A 22080-nucleotide genomic window follows, 5' to 3' on the forward strand; every position below is an offset into this window, starting at 1 on the left:
TTATCCACTTTGAATGTGTGTATGGGATAATTAGTTCAGTTTTTTTGGGGGGAGGGGGTTAAGGATGCTGGCTGAATGAAAAAAAAAAAAAGAAGCATGAAGGGTGAGCTTTAGGCCCCTTTCACATCGAAGCGGGAGCCGCGGTGGCGGTATAGCGCCGCTAAAAATAGCGGCGCTATACCGCCGGCATTGCCACGGGAATTGGCCGCTAGCGGTGCGGTATTAACCGCCGCTAGCGGCCGATAAAGGGTTAATACCGCCTGCAATGCGCCTCTTCGCCTCCCATTGTTTTAAATGGGAAGGAGCGGTATACACGCCGCTCCTCTCACTGCTCCAAAGATGCTGCTGACAGGAGATTTTCTCTCCCGCCAGCCCATCGCCTCTGTGTGAAAACCTATTTTTAGCGGCGCTATACTGTCGGATTTGCCACGGGACTCAGCCGCTAGTGGTGCGGTATTAACCCCCGCTAGCAGCCGATAAAGGGTTAATACCGCCCTCAATGCGCCTCTGCATATTGCTGCGGTTTCCCATTGTTTTAAATGGGAAGGATTGGTGAAGGAGCGGTATACGCCTCTTCGCCTCCCATTGTTTTAAATGGGAAGGAGCGGTATACACACCGCTCCTCTCACCGCTCCAAAGATGCTGCTGACAGGAGATTTTTTTCTCTCCTGCCAGCGCATCGCCTCAGTGTGAAAGCCCTCCATCTGTCACATTGAGGTTGCTGGGCAGGAGTTTTTCAGGTGGTATAGCAGCGCTATTTTTAGTGCTGTACCGCCTGAAAAACTCCTCAGTGTGAAAGGGGTCTAAAAGTGATTGTGTGGCTGTAGGGACTCCTAGATCCCCTTTACTGAATAGCTGATCACTGGCTGGAAAAAACGGTGGGCATCTTTAATTGCTTAAAGCCCGGGCTGTTTATAAATAGCCCTATGAATGTCACGTGGTTAATCCATTATTCTATGCTACTATACTAATTGAAAAAGTAATAATCGCAAACCACATACACTCTTTTAGATCAATGTAGCGTTCCTAAATTGATTTTAACCCTGTTGTTTCAATCAGCTTTTGATTGCTTGAACAAATCTCTGGGTGTGGGCTGGAGAACTAATTGCATTACTAATCGGAAAAAAAAACACTTGTTTATAATTGATCATCTACATTTATGACTAATCGATCATACATTTGATCAATATTTTCAGTAGATTGCAAAGTGTGCAATATTTTAAAGAGCGCTTGCTTGCGAATGATAACAAATTCCTCCATGCATGGCCAAGTTTCTAGCATTATAACATAGCAGGCACATATAGGTAGATTCACAAAGAGTTAGGCCGGCTTATCAGTAGATAAGCCGACCTAACTCTGAATCTACGCCGGCGTTTGTTTAAGTGTATTCTCAAACAGAGATACACTTAAACAAAGCTAAGATAGGCCGGCTTGCGCCGTTCTGTCTTAGCTTGCAATGTTTCTGTTGGCCGCTAGATTGCGCTTCCATTGCGGGCGGCGTAGATTATGTAAATGAGGGGATACGCCGATTCACGAACGTACGCCAGGCCTACACCGTCGCATTACGTTGTTTCCGTAAGGGATAGGCCGCCGAACGTTATTCCACCTATGAGGTGGAATAACAATGTTAAGTATGGCCGCCGTTCCCGCCGCGAGGTTCGAATTTTTTACGTTGTTTGTGCAAGTCGTCCGCGAATCGGGATTTACGTCGTTTACGTACACGGCGAAATCAATAGGCCTGTACGGCGTACTTAGCCGCAATACGCACTGGGAAATGTAGTCGCCCGGCGCATGCGCAGTGTCCAAAAACGTCAAAAAACTTGAGGTCAAGCCTCATTTCAATACAACACGCCCCCCTCCTAGTCATTTGAATTAGGCGCCCTTACGCCCGCTCGTTTGAGGCTACGCCGCCGTAGATTAGCAGGTAAGTGGTTTGAAAATCACTACTAGCCTAGCTAATTTACGGCGGTGTAGCCTAAACAGGCTGGCTCCGCCGTCCTAAATTTAATCCTATGTACGTGAATCTACCTCATAGTTCCCAGTGATATCACTTCCCTGCAGCACTCCATGTAATTTGCAAGATGTTTGGGAAATTCTCTCAGCATGCTCTGGAGGAAATAGTGGGTAGAATTTTAGACTGTGGTCAAGGCTTATAGTGGAGGAGAGATGAAACAATTCCTGGACTCTGGCACAATCTCGGAATGCAGCTGCACCCTTTCTGTTCTGAAGTGTTGGGACATGCCAGTGTCAGCTGTGTCCAAACACATTCTTTATTTAGCACGTGTGTTTTCCTACAATAACCAGACAAGCCGTTCCCCCTTCTTCATATGTGGATATGAATACTTGACAGACAAGCAACCACTTCAAGTGCTTGAAGCGGCATTATGAAAGGTCATTGTGGAGAGCCCAGCCCACCCACTCTCTGCAATACCATGGGGTCATTGTACGATGGAGGCACACAAGAAAAAACAAAACTCAATCATTTGAGTCTGATGAAATGACCGTTTTGGTAATATTGGTAGTTTTCAGGCCCTGAATCCTCCTGTGACCAATCGCAGCATGATGCACGCTTCTTTACAGAGATGCTGGTAAGAGACATAAATACCAAGCTTGAGACAAACGTATTGACACATCCACATACTTGTTGGATTACTCACTATTATAGGCTTCGTTTCCTGCTACCGAAGCAGCTGTGTTGTCTTTAAGGGAGCAGCTCGTGAGTAGCGTGTCAAAAAAAAATATCTCTTCCGGAAAACACAGAAATAATATTAGGAGAAAGAAATAGATGATAACGTTTCAGTATCTATTAAACCCCTTAAAGGCATTGTAGACTTTTAAATGTTTTTGTTGTTTTAACTAGGTATTGGTGTAGAAAACCTCGAAAACGGCATCGCTTGAAACCCTTGTTGGTTTACAGGTGGATCAAATGCATAGCCTAGGGTTGCCACCTCATCCCTTTAAACCCGAACACATATGAATTACATAGGTTCTGAGATTAATTTAACCCCTTCCATACAGGGCACTTATACACCTTCCCGCCCAGACCAATTTTTAGCTTCCAGCGCTGTTGCACTTTGAATGACAATTGCGCGGTCATGCTACACTGTACCCAAACTAAATTTTTATCATTTTGTTCTCACAAATTGAGCTTTCTTTTGGTGGTATTTGTTCACCTCTGGGATATTTATTTTCTGCAAAAAAAATAAAAAAATGACCGAAAATTTTGAAAAAAAAAACGTTTTTTTTTGTTTCTGTTATAAAACATTGTAAATAAGTACATTTTCTCCTTCACTGATGGGCACTGATGGTACTGCACTGACGGGCACTGATAAGGCGGCACTGATGGGCACCGATGAGGTGGCACTGATGTGGTGGCATTGATGGGCACTAATATGCGGCACGGATGGGCACTGATAGGCGGCACGGATAGGCGGCATGGATGGGCTTGGATAGGCAGCACGGATGGGCACAGATAGGTGGCACAGATGGGCACAGATAGGCGGCACGGCTGGGCACGGATAGGCGGCACGGATGGGCACGGATAGATGGCACGGATGGGCACGGATAGGCGGCATGGATGGGCACTGATAGGCGGCATGGATGGGCACTGATAGGTGGCACGGATGGGCATAGATGGGCACTATTGTATGTGTTGTACTAATGGATGCCAATCAGTGCCAAGCAATGCCTGCCAATCAGTGATGCCCATTGTGGGCACTGATTGGCATCCATTGCGGCACTGATTGGCATCCATTTTTTGTGTCCTCCTCATCCCTGGTGGTCTAGGGTGGCATACTTTTTTTTTTTAATCCCTGGTGGTCTAGTGGCCATCCCTGGTGGTCCAGTGGGCATCCCTGGTGGTCCAGTGGACATCCTCGGGGGGGCTGTGCTGATAATCGATCAGCACAAACCCCCCCTGTCACAGGAGCAGCTGATCGGCTCTCCTCTACTCGCGTCTGTCAGACGCGAGTGAGGAAAAGCCGATTACCGGCTTTTCCTATTTACATTGTGATCAGCCGTGATTGGACACGGCTGATCACGTGGTAAAGAGTCTCCGTGAGAGACTCTTTACCTTGATCGTGTTGCGGGGTGTCAGATTGACACCCTGCAACAACAATTGCCGTGATGCGCGCCCCCGGGGGCGTGCAGCGGCTCAGAATCCTGAGGATTGCATATGACGTCCAGTCAGGATTCTACAACCACTTACCAGCCACTTAATCACTTAATCAGCCACAGAACCTGTATAATTAACATGTGTTTGGTTTTAGGCCCCCTTCCACATGGGGTGGATCCACTTGCTGCGGTCCGCCAGCTCAGCAGGGAATCTGCCCACTGATCCCGGCTAAGCAGGTTGATGACTAGTCTATGTCCGCTCTGCTTATGTCAATGTTTCTAAACTCCAGTCCTCAAGGCGCCCCAACAGGTCATGTTTTCAGGATTTTCATTATTTTGCACCTGTGATTTGATCAGTTTCACTGCCTTAGTAATTACCACAGCTGTGTTATCCGAGGGAAATCCTGAAAACGTGACCTGGTGTGGCGCCTTGAGGACTGGAGTTGAGAAACACTGGCTTATGCAGAGCAAACCCAGACACAGCCTACTCTCCTCTATGGGTGGTCGGACGTAAACAAATCACTTGTCTGTTTACACCTGACTGCCATCCGATCCCCCGAGTTTGTTTTTAGCAGACAGGATCAGATCAGATCAGATGTCGGTCAACTGTGAACAGACACATGTCCATTCACACACTCCTCATTGGCTCACTGGCTGTGATTAACAGCCAGGAGTCAATGACTCCTGCTGCTGTATGAGCTAATGAGGAGAGAAAGACCCGGGAGAGCCGCTGCTTCCATGCACATCGCTGGATCGAGATTGGGCTCAGGTAAGTATAAGGGGGCTGGTGGAGGGGGGAGTTGTACACGGGAGGTTATTTACTTTAATGCATAGAATGCATTAAGGCAAAAACCTTCTGCCTTTAGAACCACTTTAACCACTTAAGGACCGCCGCACGATGATATACGTTGACAGAATGGCACGAGGGCATACATGTACGTCCCCTTTAAGAACCAAGCCGTGGGACGCAAGCGCGCCGGCGGCGGCACGCTCACGACTCAGTTCGAAGCTCCGTGACCGCGCCCGTGGGACCCGATCGGGTCACAGGAGCTGAAGAACGGGGAGAGGTGAGTGTAAACAAACCTTCCCTGTTCTTCTCTGTGGCAGTGGCAGTGATCGTCTGTTCCCTGTCATAGGGAACAACGGTCAGTGACGTCACACGTACAGCCACGCCCCCCTACAGTAAGAAACACACATTAGGTCACACTTAACCCCTACAGCGCCCCCTAGTGGTTAACCACATCACTGCCATTGTCATTTTCACAGTAATCAGTGCATTTCTATAGCACTTTTCGCTGTGAAAATGACAATGGTCCCAAAAATGTGTCAAAAGTGTCTGATGTGTCCGCCATAATGTCGCAGTCACGAAAAAAATCGCTGATCGCCGCCATTACTAAAAAAAAAATTAATAAAAATGCCATAAAACTATCCCCTATTTTGTAAACACTATGGCCCAGATTCACGTAGGAGATACAACGGCGTATCTGGAGATATCTCTGAGTCTGAGGCGTCGTATCTTGGCGCCTGATTCAAAGAATCAGATACGCCAGAATTTTGCTAAGATACTATTAGCATAAGTCGCCTATGCCGTCGTATCTTAACTGCATATTTACGCTGGCCACTAGGGGCGTGTACGCTAGAATATGTAAATCAGCCAGATACGCCAATTCACGAATGTACGCCCGGCCGTCGCAGTACAGATACGCCGTTTACGTTAGGCTTTTTCCAGCGTAAAGTTACTCCTGCTATATGAGGCGCAGCCAATGTTAAGTATGGACGTCGGACCAGCGTCAAATTTTCCGTTGATTACGTCGTTTGCGTAAGTCGTTCACGAATAGGGCTGTGCGTCATTTACGTTCACGTCGAAAGCATTGGCTTTTTGGGGGTTAATTTGGAGCATGCGCACTGGGATACTTTCACTGACGGCGCATGCGCCGTTCGTAAAAAGCGTCATTTACGTGGGGTCACAAGAAATTAACATAAAACACATGTTCCATATTTGGATTAGGCAGGCTTACGCCAGCCTATTTACACTACGCCGCCGCAACTTTGCTTTGTGAATACTGCACTTGCCTGTCAAAGTTGCGGAGGCGTAGCGTAAATAGGATACGTTACACCCGCTCACAAATACGCGCTCCCTACCTGAATCTGGGCCTATAACTTTTGCGCAAACCAATCAATAAATGCTTATTGCGGTATTTTTTTTACCAAAACAATGTAGAAGAATACGTATCGGCCTAAACTGAGGAAAAAAATGTTTTTTTTTTTAATATATTTTTTGGGGATATTTATTATAGCAAAAAGTAAAAAATATTGATTTTTTTTTTTAATTGTCGCTCTATTTTTGTTTATAGCGCAAAAAACAAAAACCGCAGAGGTGATCAAATACCACCAAAAGAAAACTCTGTGGGAAAAAAAGGATGCCAATTTTGTTTGGGAGCCACGTCGCACGACCGTGCAAGTGTCAGTTAAAGCGACGCTGTGCCGAATCGCAAAAAGGGGCCAGGTCCTTAACCTGCATAATGGTCCGGGTCTTAACCGGTTAACCACTAGTTATCCAGACTGCAAAATATGACATCCAGCAGGATGAGCCAACCGCAGGGGTACGCAGAATGGCGATGGGTGGTGTGGTGTGTCGCTCCACATCTCTAATCTTGGTAAAGAGCCTATGACATAGGCTCTTTACCATGTGATCAGCTGTGTCCAATCACAGCTGGTCACATCATAACCAGGAAGTGCCGTTTATGGGCTTTTCTTCTATTCGTATGATTTGTTGTGGGTAGAGGAGAGCCGATCAGCTTTCCTGACAGAAAAGGTCTGTGCTGATAATTAGCGCATTTATTATCAGTGCAGACCCACCAGGGTTGCCCACCTGTGCCCACAGGGATGCAAATCAGTGCCCATCAGTAATGCCTGTCAGTGCCTTCTCATCAGTGCTGCCTATCAGTGCCCATCAGTGCCACCCATAAGTTCAACAGTGCCGCCTATCAGTGCCCATCAATGATGCCTATAAGTGCTTATCAGTGCCACGTATAAGTGCCCATCAGTGCCGCCTATCAGTGTCCATCAGTGCCACCTATGAGTACCCATCAGTGCCACCTATGAGTACCCATCAGTGCTGCATATTAGTGCCTCATCATCAGTGCCGCCTCATCTGTGCCCCTCAGTGAAGAAGAAAACTTACTTATTTACAAAATTTTAAACAGAAAAGAAGAAAAAAAATCTAATTTTTTCGGTCTTTTTTTTACTTGAAATCGTTATTTTATTGAGAAAAAGAAAACAAAGGGGCAACCCAAAAGGTTACCAAAATCAGTACAATAGCAAAGCAGGTACATTGTATAACAGCACAAGAAATGATTCTGCTCAAGTACACCCAGTGGTGATCAAATACCACCAAAAGAAAGCACTATTTGTGGGTAAAAAAAATTATAAAAAATTTGTTTGGTTACAGTGTTGCATGATGGCGCAATTGTCATTCAAAATGCGACAGTGCTGAAAGATGAAAATTGGCCTGGGCAGGAAGGGAGTATAAGTGCCCTGTATTGAAGTGGTTAAACTTTGGTCAAAGCTGCACAGTTTTGTGTTATCTATACCGGCGCCCTTGACCTGCATAGACATAACGCTTTAACTATGACCATTTCTGCTCCTCCCTCTTTTAGTGTAATTTAACTACAGCCAGTGGCGTAGCGTGGGTTGTCAGTGCCTAGGGCGAGGCAAGTAATTTGCACCTCCCTGACCCATGGACTTACCTATTTTCAGCTAGCTCCAATCTGGTCACATGATCCACTGTGTGAGACAGGGGTGGCTGTAGGGAAGAGGAGAGTGTGCTTGATAATGTCTGGTAAAGCCTGGAGTGGTGATTATTATGCATATGTTCCTATGTTCCATCTGTTGTTGGTGCTCCCTCCTCTCCACACTTGTGACAGCGCCCCTCTAAATTTTGCGCCCGGGGCGGTGGTCCCCCTGGCACCCCCCACGCTACGCCACTGACTACAGCTGTATTCTTTTTGTTGTGTGTGTGTGTGGTTGGGGGGTTGAAAAATTGTTGTCCCCATGTACCAAACATGTTACACTGCAGAGCGCACAGGACTCAGGACAGCAGTGGATTTTAGTGGCAGGATCCACAAGTATTTTGTTGTACTTACCAATCTGCTATAACAAAGCACTGTATATGGTGTATTTACCTGACCAATAGGGAGGGAAAAAAAGAAAATCATTGCCCAGAAGTATATAAAGCACAATTTCTCACCAACTCAAGGCAACAAAGACACATTCAAAAGAAACTTTTCAAAACTAAATTTTAATAATGACTAATAATGGACTTTTAAAGACGTTCAGGTTTAGCTGAGAACGTGGAATCCTAATATCAACTGCCACCGTCTTATTTCCAGGTATAATTATTCCATGAACAATTCGAGTACATAGTCTTTTCATTGGAAGAGTTCTCCGATTTCCCCGTACCTTCCCAGTAAATGTACTGACACTGCATTTCGATTTTAGAAAGTAAACCACTTCAAAGAAATAAACGCAGGTTAGAAGCACTTGTCAGGGTAATTAGGAGAGGGATGTTACAAGGTTAACATGTTCTTTCATTTAATGGAATGAATTATAGCCGGCCTATTCTTTCCATGCTTCTCGCTATAAGCAGAGATGGCAAGTGACTGTCCTTCGCTGCACTTGTCCCCATTCTATGTACACCATCGGGGTCAGGTCACTGAAGGATATCCTCATTAACCTGCATTATTTGCTCATTTTAGGAAAAAAATGTTTGGATTCAGTCTTACATTTTTTTTTTTCCCACACAAATGATCTGCACTAATGTGACTGATTGTTTTGAGTATTTAATGAGTATATTCATGGCTCTTTTTCTCAAAGAATAGGTGCAACCAGGTACTCTCTCCACTCAGACCCATCTCTAAGCACCATTCATTGTCTCCTTCACCCCTTATCCACCTCCTAGAGTATACAGAGCAAAGTATCATTTGGTGGTGTTACGTTATTTGTACGGAATTGGTTATTGATAATAGACCCCCCCCCCCAGCAACAGTAGATCACTCAGCAACAACAAAGTTAAAGTTGATCCAGGGGATATCCGATTGCCTCTCGGGGGACCAGGAAGGAATTTTTTTCCCTGCTGTAGCAAATTGAATCATGCTCTGCTGGGGTTTTTCACCTTCCTCTGGATCAACTGTGGGTATAGAATTGTGTATATTGGATTGTATGATATTATAAAAATAGATCCTGCTCAGCAACAATAGACCCTCCCCCCAGAAACAATACACCCACCCCAGGAGCAAAATACACCCATCAGCAACAATAGATCTGCCACAGCAACAAAAATTCCCCTGCTGGCAACAACAGATCCCCCAGCAGACAGCATCAATAGATCCTCCATCCTTTAACAGTATATCCCCCCCAACATCATAAAAACCCCAGAGAAAATGATTCCCCAATTGAAACAGATCCCCCTGCAATATTGGATCCCTCCAGCAATACTTGACCCCCCACCCCTAGCAACACTACAACCCCCAGCCAGGGCTGGACTGGGACAAAAATTTGGCCCTGGACTTCATCCAGACTGGCCCACTTTGACAGGTCTCTCCCATGGCGGCCCGACAACTCCCACACCCCCCCGGCCACCCAAGCCCCCTCTCCCCCTTCACTAGCCACTAGTTGTTCTATTTATTAGAGTAGAACGGCTGGTACTGGTCCTCTTATAGGCAGTACCATTGGGGAAGCTAGACATTATTTCACCCGGGGCAAAGAATCAGTTTGGTGCCCCCCCCTTATGGGACAAGTTTAGGCAGAAGTAAGAAACTCCCAGGCCAGACTCAACTCCCTGTTGAGTCAGCTGTCTGTCCCCTCCCCCATGCTCCTCTGTCCCCTCCCCCATGCTCCTCTGATCCTCCCCCTGCTTCTCTGTCCCCCCAGGGGAGCGCTGCGGGGAGGGAGAGGAGGTGAGCACTGCAGGAAGGGAGAGACAGAGGAGCGGAGGGGGGCGGCAGTCCGCTGACACTGAAGCCAGCCCACTGAGCAATCGGCCCACCAGGAAACTCCCTGTAGTCCCAATGGCCAGTCCATCCCTGCCCCCAGCTATAAGAGATCCACAGCAGTCAGTATCAATAGACCTTCAAGTACTCCCCAACCCATTTGACAGTACATACATTCTGTGCTGGAGGTGCCGGAACTGCGTTCTCGCTGAAAAAAAGTCTGAGGGCCAGTTCACACTGCTGCGAATTCTATTACGAATTTGATTCGTTGCGATTGCTCAAATTTGCAACTCATTTTACTAACATAGTTTTCCATGAGTTCCATTCACATCAATGTGTTGCGAATCTAAGCTGCATTAAAAAAGGGTCCTGTGCGAGTTTGATCCATGTGCAATGCAAATTCAGCTCTATAGACTGGCAAAATCGCGGCCGCGAAGTCACGGTAAAATCGCACGATTTTGAAGTCACAGTAGTGTGAACCGGCCCTTAAAGTGGTTGTAAACCTTTGTGTTTTTCACCTTAATGTATTCTGTGCATTAAGGTGAAACAACGCCTTGCAGTGTCCCCCCTGTTTTACTTACCTGAGCCCCAAATTTCCGTGGGCACGATCCCGTGTTGCGCTCTCCACGGGTTCTCAGATCTTCATTGGATAGATTGACTTCTCACAATGGAACTCATTATATAAGATCAGCAAACAAACTGTGGTGGTAATTTCTACCACCCTCTAAAAAGCACTTTTTCCGAATGTGGTAGGGCAGTGGCTTCCAGTCATTCAGGAGTTGACCTCGCCACCTCTTATGTGCAATTTGTTTTTTTCTTTTTTCAAATCCCAAAGATTGGGTTCACAGTTGTGGCACAATCCTAGTGACCTTAGCTGCTTGCCGACCGCCCACCGTCGTTTTACGGCGGCAAGTCGGCTCCCCTGCGCGAGAGCATGTAATATAACGCCGGCAGCACAGGCTGTGACCCTGGGGCACACACGGACGCTGCGCTGCTAAAAAGCATTTTATCAGAGGATCCCTGCTATTTAGGACACTTTGGCTATCCTAGGCTCTTAGTTATTGAGCTGCTCTCTGCCCCAGTTTTTAAGTCCCCCGGTGGACTGTCAGGGGGGATTTGCTTTTCGACTTACACCCCCCTTCCTTATGTCTGCCCTTCCATACATATGGATTGAAGCACTCATTCGTTGATGTCATCTTAGACACATATGGCCTGAACTACTGATGACCCTCCCCGATACCATTAAAAGTGACTTGTTAATCATCTCACATCATCGGCAGATATTCTGTTTAATATTGGATATTTCCTGGATGGATGTACCCACTGTAGTGCATCAGATTGTGAAACAATAGCTGTATATAAGCACAAATCCTGTTTTTTCGTCCTGAAGAAGCCCCCACGGTGAAACGCGTAGGCGACTTCAATAGGATTTACTCACTATCCATACAATTTTGATCCAGATGGTTGTAATGTGATTGTAATTTACCCACATTCCATTATACCATTGTTATTGTACATTTTATATCTATTGTAATAAATTATATTTTTTATACTTCCACGTGCCTCAAAGTCCGACTTTGCCCACTCTTTGGATTGGGTGTTTTTCTTCATTCTCATAACGTCGGCTCTCACGCAGGCCACTAGGGTCTCGCCCCCGACTCCCGTGCGCGTGCCCGGTGGGCACGATCGCTGCCGGGCACACAGCTCCCAGGCCTGTCAGGGGGAGAAATGCTGATCTTCTGTTCATACAATGTATGAACAGAAAATCGGTCATTTCCCCTAATGAGGCACCCCCCCTACAGTTAGAACACACCCAGGGAACATACTTAACCCTTTCCCCGCCCCCTAGTGTTAACCCCTTCACTGCCAGTGGCATTTTTACAGTAATCAATGCATTTTTATAGCACTGATCGCTATAAAAATGCCAATGGTCCCAAAAATGTGTCAAAAGTGTCTGAAGTGTCCGCCACAATGTCGCAGTGCAAAAAAAAAAACGCTGATCGCCATTATTAGTGATCAAATTCCACCAAAAGAAAGCTCTATTTGTGGGGAAAAAAGGACGCCAATTTTGTTTGGGAGCCACGTCGCACGACCGCGCAATCGTCAGTTAAAGCGATGCAGTGCCGAATCTCAAAAAGTGCTCTGGTCTTTGGGCAGCAATATGGTCCGGGGGTTAAGTGGTTAATGGGTGGTGTTGCCCCGTTAAACTCTAAAAACTGAGTTAAAGGGATTGATTTACTAAAGACAAAAAGACTGTGCACTTTGAAAGGTGTAGTTGCAGTTTGCAAGAGCAGTTGCTCTAGAGCTTAGTAAATGAGCAGAAGCTCTGTTGACTTCCATCATCCAATCATGTACAAGCAAAAATGCATTTTTTTTCCCCTTGAACTTGATTGGTATTTTTTTCAAAGTGAAGCTTTACCTCATTTACTAAGCTCTGGAGCAACTACCCTTGCAGAGTGTATCTGCACTTTGGAAAGTGCACAGTCTATTTGCCTTTAGTAAATCAACCCTAAAGTTTTCACAGACAAGAAACAAAGCATCATGGCTGTGGCATGTGCACCAACCCATCTAGGTGCCATGGTAGGCTTTAGGTTAGCAGTCGGGGGATAGTAAAAATGTGGATGAATCAACCCTTTGCTGCCTGTGTATAAGGGTCCTGGGGAAGGTGTTAAAGGGATGTGGAGTGAAGTCACAAAGTCTCTCTTGTGCTTACAAAAATTCTTGTTTTCATTTTTGCAGAGCAATTAAGTGACAAAAAGGTGTCTTCGTGTATATGTTTGTAGCAACTCACAGATACTCCAAATGAAAAATAGCACCTCCAGTGGCAGGGGCAGGCTTGCTTTTTAAACCAGTGCTAAATAAGGGAGACTGAGAAAGGATATTGGGTGCCAGTCACTTTTGTATTTTTAAAGTTTTATTGCAGAATGGTTAGTTGAGGGTTGGGGTCCCTGATACCATAGCAGATCACTTACAGACTCTCCAGATCCAGATCAATGTTCAGTTCCACAGTGTTAGAACATTTAAGTTGACCCAACAACACTGTAAACACGTTCCCAAATTTCTGTGCATCTTCCACGTGACTCACCAGGCCCTTCTGAGAGACCAGCTTTCCTCCTAGCTCTCTCCAGCAAGGGGCCTCCCCTGGATCACCTCCTTGGCATAGCTTCCTCTAGGCAGGACCACTTCAGCACATGTTAGGCCCCAAAACAGCAGAGCTCCATCCAGCAGCACTTCCCTGGGCCTTAGCCCAGGGGAAGAGAGAGAACATGTGGCCCAGTGTTTCTCAACACCAGTCCTCAAGGCGCCCCAACAGGTCATGTTTTCAGGCATACCATTATTTTGCACAGGTGATTTGATCAGTTTCACTACCTTAGTAATTACCATAGCTGCTTCATCTTAAAAGAAAATCATGAAAACATGACCTGTTGGGGCGCCTTGAGGACTGGAGTTGAGAAACACTGATGTGGCCTATCCCGAATATTTGTATCCCCTTCTTGCAGTGCCAGCTTCCGGACTGACTGAAGAAAATATACATTTTCATATCTTTGTTTTGTTTGCAAAATCTCCTACTTTTACCAGTGACATATACTGGTGACAGTGAGAAATCACAAGCCAACTTAAAGCTGAACGTCAGTATTTTTTTTATCTTTCCATCTATTAAATCCTCTGCCCTTGTTGTTTTAACTTTGGATAATAAAATTGTTTTTCTATGCCAGTAAATACCTTATACAGCCCACTTCCTGATTTGTGTCTGGAAAAAAGCCTAGGCTTATGACATCATGCACAGCTCTCTCTCTCAGTCTTGTGAGAGTTTGCCAGGAAGGAAGGGGGATGAGTCATAATGAGTCATAAGAGGACCAATGAGAGCTGGAGGTGTGCCGCAGCCTCTGTGTGTCTGTGTAAATCCAGGAAATGAACAGGCAGCAGCTTCAGCTGCCCACAGTTAAAATGATTGCAGCCAGATTTAGCGGAGGGAGATTTCTGCAGCATATTTGGCAAGTGCAGAATCACAGTATATATAAAATAATATGCAAAGTGGTTGCAGGGAATGTTGGAGGGAAGCTTTAGAATGGTAAAGATGTTTTTATTACAAATTATGTAAGCAGGCTGCAGTTCCTCTTTAAGCTTAGAGAAAAACTAGGTGAAAAACTATACTATACTGAGCTAACAACAGCTCAGCCAAAAACTAAATTGACATGATAGCCCTTGTTTAGGACAAGGGAAGGGCTGGACTGGGACAAAAATTTGGCCCTGGACTTCATCCAGGCCGGCCCACTTTCACAGGTCTCTCCCATGGCGGCCGGACAAACCGGAAGGACGGCGGCCACACACAGCTGTGACATAAGCTTCCTCGGCACTCGTTCTCTTGGTCAGTGGCGGCTGGTGAAGTTTTAGCATTTGGCCCATCCCACTTCTCATAAGCCACACCCCTTATAGAATCCACCCACTCCGTCCCCTGTATTCCACTTGCTTCCACTCATAGTGTCAGGAGTATAGAGCTCAGCATCACAGGACAGAGTATATAGCCCCAGCATCTCAAATCATGGTATATAGTGCAACCTTACAGATTGGCGCAAACAAACTAAAAAATTACACTGTTAGTAATGAAGGACTCTAAATAGGCATGAGATTATCAGAGACTGCGGACATACTGCACGAGATTACCAGAGACTGCGGACATATTGCACGAGATTACCAGATACTGCGGACATACCGCACAAGATTACCAGATACTGCGGACATACCGCACAAGATTACCAGAGACTGCGGACATACTGCACAAAATTACCAGAGACTGCGGACATACTGCACAAGATTACCAGAGACTGCGGACATACTGCACGATATTACCAGAGACTGCGGACATACTGCACAAAATTACCAGAGACTGCAGACATACTGCACAAGATTACCAGAGACTGCGGACATACTGCACGATATTACCAGAGACTGCAGACATACTGCACAAAATTACCAGAGACTTCGGACATCCTGCACGATATTATCAGAGACTGCGGACATACTGCACAAGATTACCAGAGACTGCGGACATACTGCATGATATTACCAGAGACTGCGGACATACTGCACGATATTACCAGAGACTGCGGACATACTGCACAAGATTACCAGAGACTGCGCACATACTGCACAAGATTACCAGATACTGCACACATACTGCACAAGATTACCATATACTGCACACATACTGCACAAGATTACCAGATACTGCAGACATATTGCACGAGATTACCAGATACTGCGGACATACTGCACAAGATTACCAGATACTGCAGACATACTGCACAAGATTACCAGAGACTGCGGACATACTGCACGATATTACCAGAGACTGCGGACATACTGCACGAAATTACCAGAGACTGCGGACATACAGCACGATATTACCAGAGACTGCGGACATACTGCACAAGATTACCAGAGACTGCACAAAATTACCAGAGACTGTGCTCATACTGCACGAGATTACCAGAGACTGCGCACATACTGCACGAGATTACCAGAGACTGCGCACATACTGCACAAGATTACCAGATACTGCGCACATATTGCACAAGATTACCAGATACTACGGACATACTGCACAAGATTACCAGAGACTGCGGACATACTGCACAAGATTACCAGAGACTGCGGACATACTGCACAAGATTACCAGAGACTGTGGACATACTGCACAAAATTACCAGAGACTGCAGACATACTGCACAAGATTACCAGAGACTGCGGACATACTGCACGATATTACCAGAGACTGCAGACATACTGCACAAAATTACCAGAGACTTCGGACATCCTGCACGATATTATCAGAGACTGCGGACATACTGCACAAGATTACCAGAGACTGCGGACATACTGCATGATATTACCAGAGACTGCGGACATACTGCACGATATTACCAGAGACTGCGGACATACTGCACAAGATTACCAGAGACTGCGCACATACTGCACAAGATTACCAGATACTGCACACATACTGCACAAGATTACCATATACTGCACACATACTGCACAAGATTACCAGATACTGCAGACATATTGCACGAGATTACCAGATACTGCGGACATACTGCACAAGATTACCAGATACTGCAGACATACTGCACAAGATTACCAGAGACTGCGGACATACTGCACGATATTACCAGAGACTGCGGACATACTGCACGAAATTACCAGAGACTGCGGACATACAGCACGATATTACCAGAGACTGCGGACATACTGCACAAGATTACCAGAGACTGCACAAAATTACCAGAGACTGTGCTCATACTGCACGAGATTACCAGAGACTGCGCACATACTGCACGAGATTACCAGAGACTGCGCACATACTGCACAAGATTACCAGATACTGCGCACATATTGCACAAGATTACCAGATACTACGGACATACTGCACAAGATTACCAGAGACCGCGGACATACTGCACAAGATTACCAGAGACTGCGAACATACTGCACAAGATTACCAGAGACTGCGGACATACTGCACAAGATTACCAGAGACTGCAGACATACTGCATTACTTGTCCTGCGACTTGGGACTTCATCGTTGCATGACAGGTCATACCCCATGATTTCCAATGAGAACCGTTGCGACTTCAAGTCACAGCGACTTCAAAGTAGTCCCTGCACTACTTTGGTCCCACTTTGATGTAACTTCAGGTCCATAGACCTCCAGAATACACAGGCATTGCTTTAAGTCGCATCAAAATTGTGAAAGTCACAAGATTCTGCCACAATTTTTTGCTGCGATTTTGCAGCGACTTGAAGCAATGCCTGTGTATTCTGGAGGTCTATGGACCTCAAGTCACATCAAAGTGGGACAAAAGTAATGCAGGGACTACTTCGAAGTCGCTGTGACTTGAAGTTGCACAGATATGAGCGGTTCTCATCGGGTCTGACTTATCCTGCAACTTTCCAGTCCCAAGTCGCAGGACAATTTGCATTTTTTTTTTATAAACGGGGTGGGGGGTTCTTGGTGTTGATGGCCGATATTTTCAACGCACATTAAATCGGTTGTAAACCCGCATCAATTTTTTTTTTTTCTCTTGTAAGGCAAAAGTCATAATGAGCTAATATGCACCGAAATTTTGCCACCATTTCCGACGAATATTAAATTTTCACTATTTATACAGTGCACCTAAGGACCTTTTTTTAATTTTTTTTTCCTTAAAGGGACATGTTTAACCACTTAAGGACCGCCTCCTGCAGATATACGTCGGCAGAATGGCACGGCTGGGCACAAGCACGTACCTGTACATCCTCTTTAAGTGCCCAGCCATGGGTGGCGGGCGCGCGCCCACGACCCGGTCCGAAGCTCCGTGACCACGGACGCGGGACTTGCGGACCCGATCGCCACTGGAGTCCCGCAATCGGTCCCCGGAGCTGAAGAATGGGGAGAGCTGTGTGTAAACACAGCTTCCCCGTTCTTCACAGTGGCAGCTTCATTGATCGTGTGTTCCCTAATATAGGTGTAGCGCTACCCCCTCAGGAGCCGCTGGTTAGATTTGGGATCGGCATAATTGTGTTACCTCTGTGATGTGTCTAGGGGTAATGACGATGACGAGAGCAATGACAGAATGTCCAGACGATTGATTGACGTTTTCTGTGCCTTTATTTTGGGTCAAACAACATGACCAACAGTCTGCTTGAGATAGATAGGATAGGTTGGTGAAAAGGAGAGAACTTTGCAGATTCAGGCTATGGATAAGAGAAAGCAGTCCTGCCTCCAATGATTGATCTTGCTTCGTCGCCACTCCAGCCGGAGTGGGTATAGTGCCCCTGGACAGGTCCCTCTCACAGGTCTGGCAGCCAGGGTGTCACTCGGAACCGCAGGGAAAGGAACAAGTCTCTGCCACCGACATGGCTCTGGTTAAATAAAGATTAGTAAAGGGCATCTGCCACCGGCCCAATACTCATGGACATGGATGTTAGAGCGAATCCTCCCAGTAAACACACTTTCGCCTGAATCTTCCTCAGGTAGACTTGTTATACTTGGGGCCCCCGACTGACAGTTTGCAGCATACAACCTGTTAGTGTCCGGTCACCCAGATCCCCAATGGTTCGTCTAAGCCCTATTGGATCACCTGCCTCCGGGTTCACCTCAGACTGACTCCCCACCAAACAGCACAACTCGCTTGGGATCTTCTTAATAGAGGTGGGGGACCCAGTAAGTCACTGGGGCCCCTTGGCAGTATCAGTTGCTCTGGGCCATGAGGGCCCAGAGTCAGGAACTCCACGTAGCACGTGCGCCCCGGCCTGGTAGGCCATATCGCCGGGGCCCGTGATGTGCGCACACCCGAAAGGTGGGTGCCGCACCTGGAACCAGGAACCCGCGAATAACCCCAAAAAATGGCGTCTGCCATAGAAATACCCTCCCCCAGCATGCCCCGCTAGGGAAACACTCCTCTAATTGGCTGCTGGATAAAGGGCGCCTCCGCCTGGAACCCTCTGGTGCAACCTGCCACCCAGAGATGGAACTACATCTCTGGAGCACAGAATGACCCACAGGACAGTTCAGGGCTGGCAACAGCCGAATTTAAACAAATCAACATGGATGAGAGCAAATAACTCTCTCATCCCACTAAATTTGACATAGCACCTGTACTGAAAAGTACACAGGTGCTACATAGGGAAACATGATCAATGACTGAAGCCGGCCCACTGAGCCATCGGCCCACCAAGAAACTCCTGATGGCCAGTCCATTCCTGGACAAGGGTGTACATGTTATTAGGACATCATGGTATCTTAATACAGCCCTGCATGTACCATGACCATTGTATAACAGATGTACCTTTCTGCTTGAACGAACCCCTACTCCAACCTCTTACCTAGGGTTGCCACCTTTTCTTCAAGCCAAACCCGAACACTTTAGCGGTGCATGGCAATTTTTTTTTGTAGTATACACTATAGGATTGTAAAGACCTGGGACACCTTTGGGTGCACTAAGGAAAGCAATAATGCGGCACACTTTATTGGATTTCGTTACCACTTATAACACAGGTGTCATTGCCACCCCATTCATAAAATACGGGTCAGTGTTACCCCCTGCATAATTTAGGGGTCCCCCATAGAGGACCCCCATTAGGTCCTCTTATAACAGCACCCCCCCCCGCCTTAGAGACCTCTAATAGATCAGGGAACCCCCCCCATCAGTGACACAGGAATCAAAACACATCCGAACTTGTGCACTCACTCACAGGGCCGCTGTTAGGAACCATGGGGCCCTCGTCCCCTGAGGGGGGGGGAGAGGTGGGGGGAGCGAGATGAGAAAGGGGGAGAGGAGGGGGAGAGGAGGGGGTGAGGAGGCAGGAGATAGAGGGGGTGAGAAAGAGGTGGGAGTGTGAGAGAGAGGGGAAGGGATTTGGGAGTGGGGTGAGAGAGAGGAGGGGTGGGAGAGAGAAGGGGGCTGAGAGGGAGGAGGTGAGAGAGAAAGGTGTTAAGAGAGGGGGTGGCCTAACATAGAGAGGGGGAGGCTTACAGAGAGAAAGGGTAGCTGACGGGGTAGTGTCTGACAGAGAGGGGGGTGGTTTACAGAGAGGGGGTGGCTGACAGTGGAGGGGTTGTAGCTGACAGTGGAGGGGTTGTAGCTGACAGTGGAGGGGGGTAACTGACAGTGGAGGGGGGGTAGCTGACAGAGTGGGGGTAGCTGACAGAGGGGGGGTAGCTGATGGGGGGGTAGTAGCTAACTGAGGGGGGAGTAGCTAACTGAGGGGGGAGTAGCTGACAGAGGGGGGAAGCTGACAGAGGGGTAGCTGACAGGAGGGGGGAGTAGCTGATAGATGGGGGGGTATCTGTCTAAGAGGGGTAGCTGACTGAGAGGGGTAGCTGACTGAGGGAGGGGAGTAGCTGACTGAGATGGGTAGCTGACTGAGAGGGGTAGCTGACTGAGAGGGCATTACTGTGTGTGTGACAGTGTAAAACTGAAGGCGGGCGCGGGAATCGGGTTGCGCCGCTCTAGGTTATATGTGCCCGGGTTTCAGGCTGCTTGAAAACCGGGCACATGTGTCCAAACCCGGACTGTCCAGGTCAAAACTGGACAGGTGGCAACCCTACACTTACCAATACCCACTAATGAAACCACACTGAAATTGGAATAAAACATAGGCCGTAGCAGCCCTTTTTATTACACAAAATACTTTTCAAATTAACATAAACATAAAACATCTGTTATTAAACCCATCAGTCCATACTTTGAGGTGACCTGCCAGCATAGAGTCCACACACAGAAAGTCATAAGTAGCAAAGCAGCTTATAGGCCTGTGACAGCTTTCATGCACACACATGTCTGGTCCATTCATTTTCGGAGTGTGTACTGTCTGTGGAATGCAAACCTGTGATAGCTTTGTGTGGCAGTCATTTAAAGCGGTCTCCTTTGAAAGTCTTATTAACTTGACTCAAATATAATAGAGGTAAATACATTCACCATTTTTACCTGGTGCAGACAAAACTAAGAGCAGACGGTTTCCATCACGCATGAGTGTGAGAACGTGTAACAGCTTCGACTAATGGTCATGATTCAGAGTTTACTCATCTGGTTTTCACTCATCTGCTGCTTAATTGTATGTAAAGGCTTTTCAAACAAACAGGTATTTTTATTGACTGGGCTCCTGCCAAATTTCCCTTCAAGAAAATAATTGGAAATAAGCTAATAAATATTGTTTGTTTTCTATGCTGTAATGCTCAAGCGAGCCAATACTCCACTAGAGACATTTATTTCTAAGGAATCCCTCTACTAAAATATGTGGGCTTCCATTACAGACCCCCTTCTGAGCATGCTAGACGCCTGACTGCTTTTGGTTTTAATGCTTGGTGAGTCACTGACCCAAATCATTGATGCAAGAGTCCATTAAGTAACAGATAAGTGGAGAGAAGCAACTCTGTTAGGCACAAAAGTTACTAAATTCCCGTAATAAACTGCTTCCTGTCCCTACAAATTACTCATCTTTGCTAACATATAAGTAAACCAAGTCACTAAAACCTTATGCAAACTTTAAAGCTGAATTGAAGGTATTAATATTGTATATATATTTACATTAATGCAGCTTGAATTTTTAAATATATATATATACAGTTGCAATAAAAAGTATGTGAACCCTTTTGTAATGATATGGATTTCTGCACAAATTGGTCATAAAATGTGATCTGATCTTCATCTAAGTCACAACAATAGACAATCACAGTCTGCTTAACCCCCCTGGCGGTATTCCCGAGTCTGGCTCGGGGTAAGATTTTTATACCAAAATCGGTTTCCCCGAGTCAGACTCGTTTTTGCCACGCTGCAGCCAGAGACAAAGTTACTTACCTTGTCCCTGGATCCAGCGATGCCGCCGCGCTGTGTGAGCGAGCGGGACCTCGTCCTCCTGTGCCGCCGATCTCCGTTCTCTGTGACGTTACGACGCACGGGGGGCGGAGAACGGCGCCAAATTCAAAAAGGTAAACAGTACTGTATGTAAAAAATACACACACCCTTTGTCCCTAGTGGTCTGCCCAGTGTCCTACATGTACTTTTATATACTAAAAACAGTTCTTTCTGCCTGCAAACTGTAGATTGTCCAAAAGTGTCCCTTTATGTCAAAAATGGTTTTAGAGGAGCTAGAAAACAGCGATAATAAATTATAATCACTTGCAGAATTGTGCGATAGCGATTTGTGGGGAAATTCATCATAAAAAAAATTAAGTGAGTTATTCCTAAGAATTACAGGCCTACAGTATAAAACGCCAAATGTCTTTGCAAATAATGATACCGCTTTCAGCACCTAAAATCTGAAATAATCATACCGCCAGGGAGGTTAAACTAATAACACACAAAGAATTAAATGTTACCATGTTTTTATTGAACACACTATGTAAACATTCACAGTGCAGGTGGAAAAAGTATGTGAACCCCTAGACTAATGACATCTCCAAGAGCTAATTGGCGTGAGGTGTCAACCAACT

General features: G+C 46.3%; 1 long non-coding RNA gene across 1 annotated transcript in view; it reads left to right on the forward strand.

Annotated features, from left to right (window-relative positions):
* Positions 1-1986: 1986 nt before the first annotated feature.
* LOC120936372 overlaps positions 1987-22080 on the forward strand; it is a 35198-nt gene continuing 15104 nt past the window's right edge. The window contains exon 1 of the long non-coding RNA XR_005748609.1: positions 1987-2588. This is a non-coding gene — a long non-coding RNA (uncharacterized LOC120936372). The remainder of the gene's footprint in view (positions 2589-22080) is intronic.

The sequence above is a fragment of the Rana temporaria genome, chromosome 4, assembly GCF_905171775.1.
Source record: "Rana temporaria chromosome 4, aRanTem1.1, whole genome shotgun sequence".
Taxonomy (NCBI): Eukaryota; Metazoa; Chordata; class Amphibia; order Anura; family Ranidae; genus Rana; species Rana temporaria.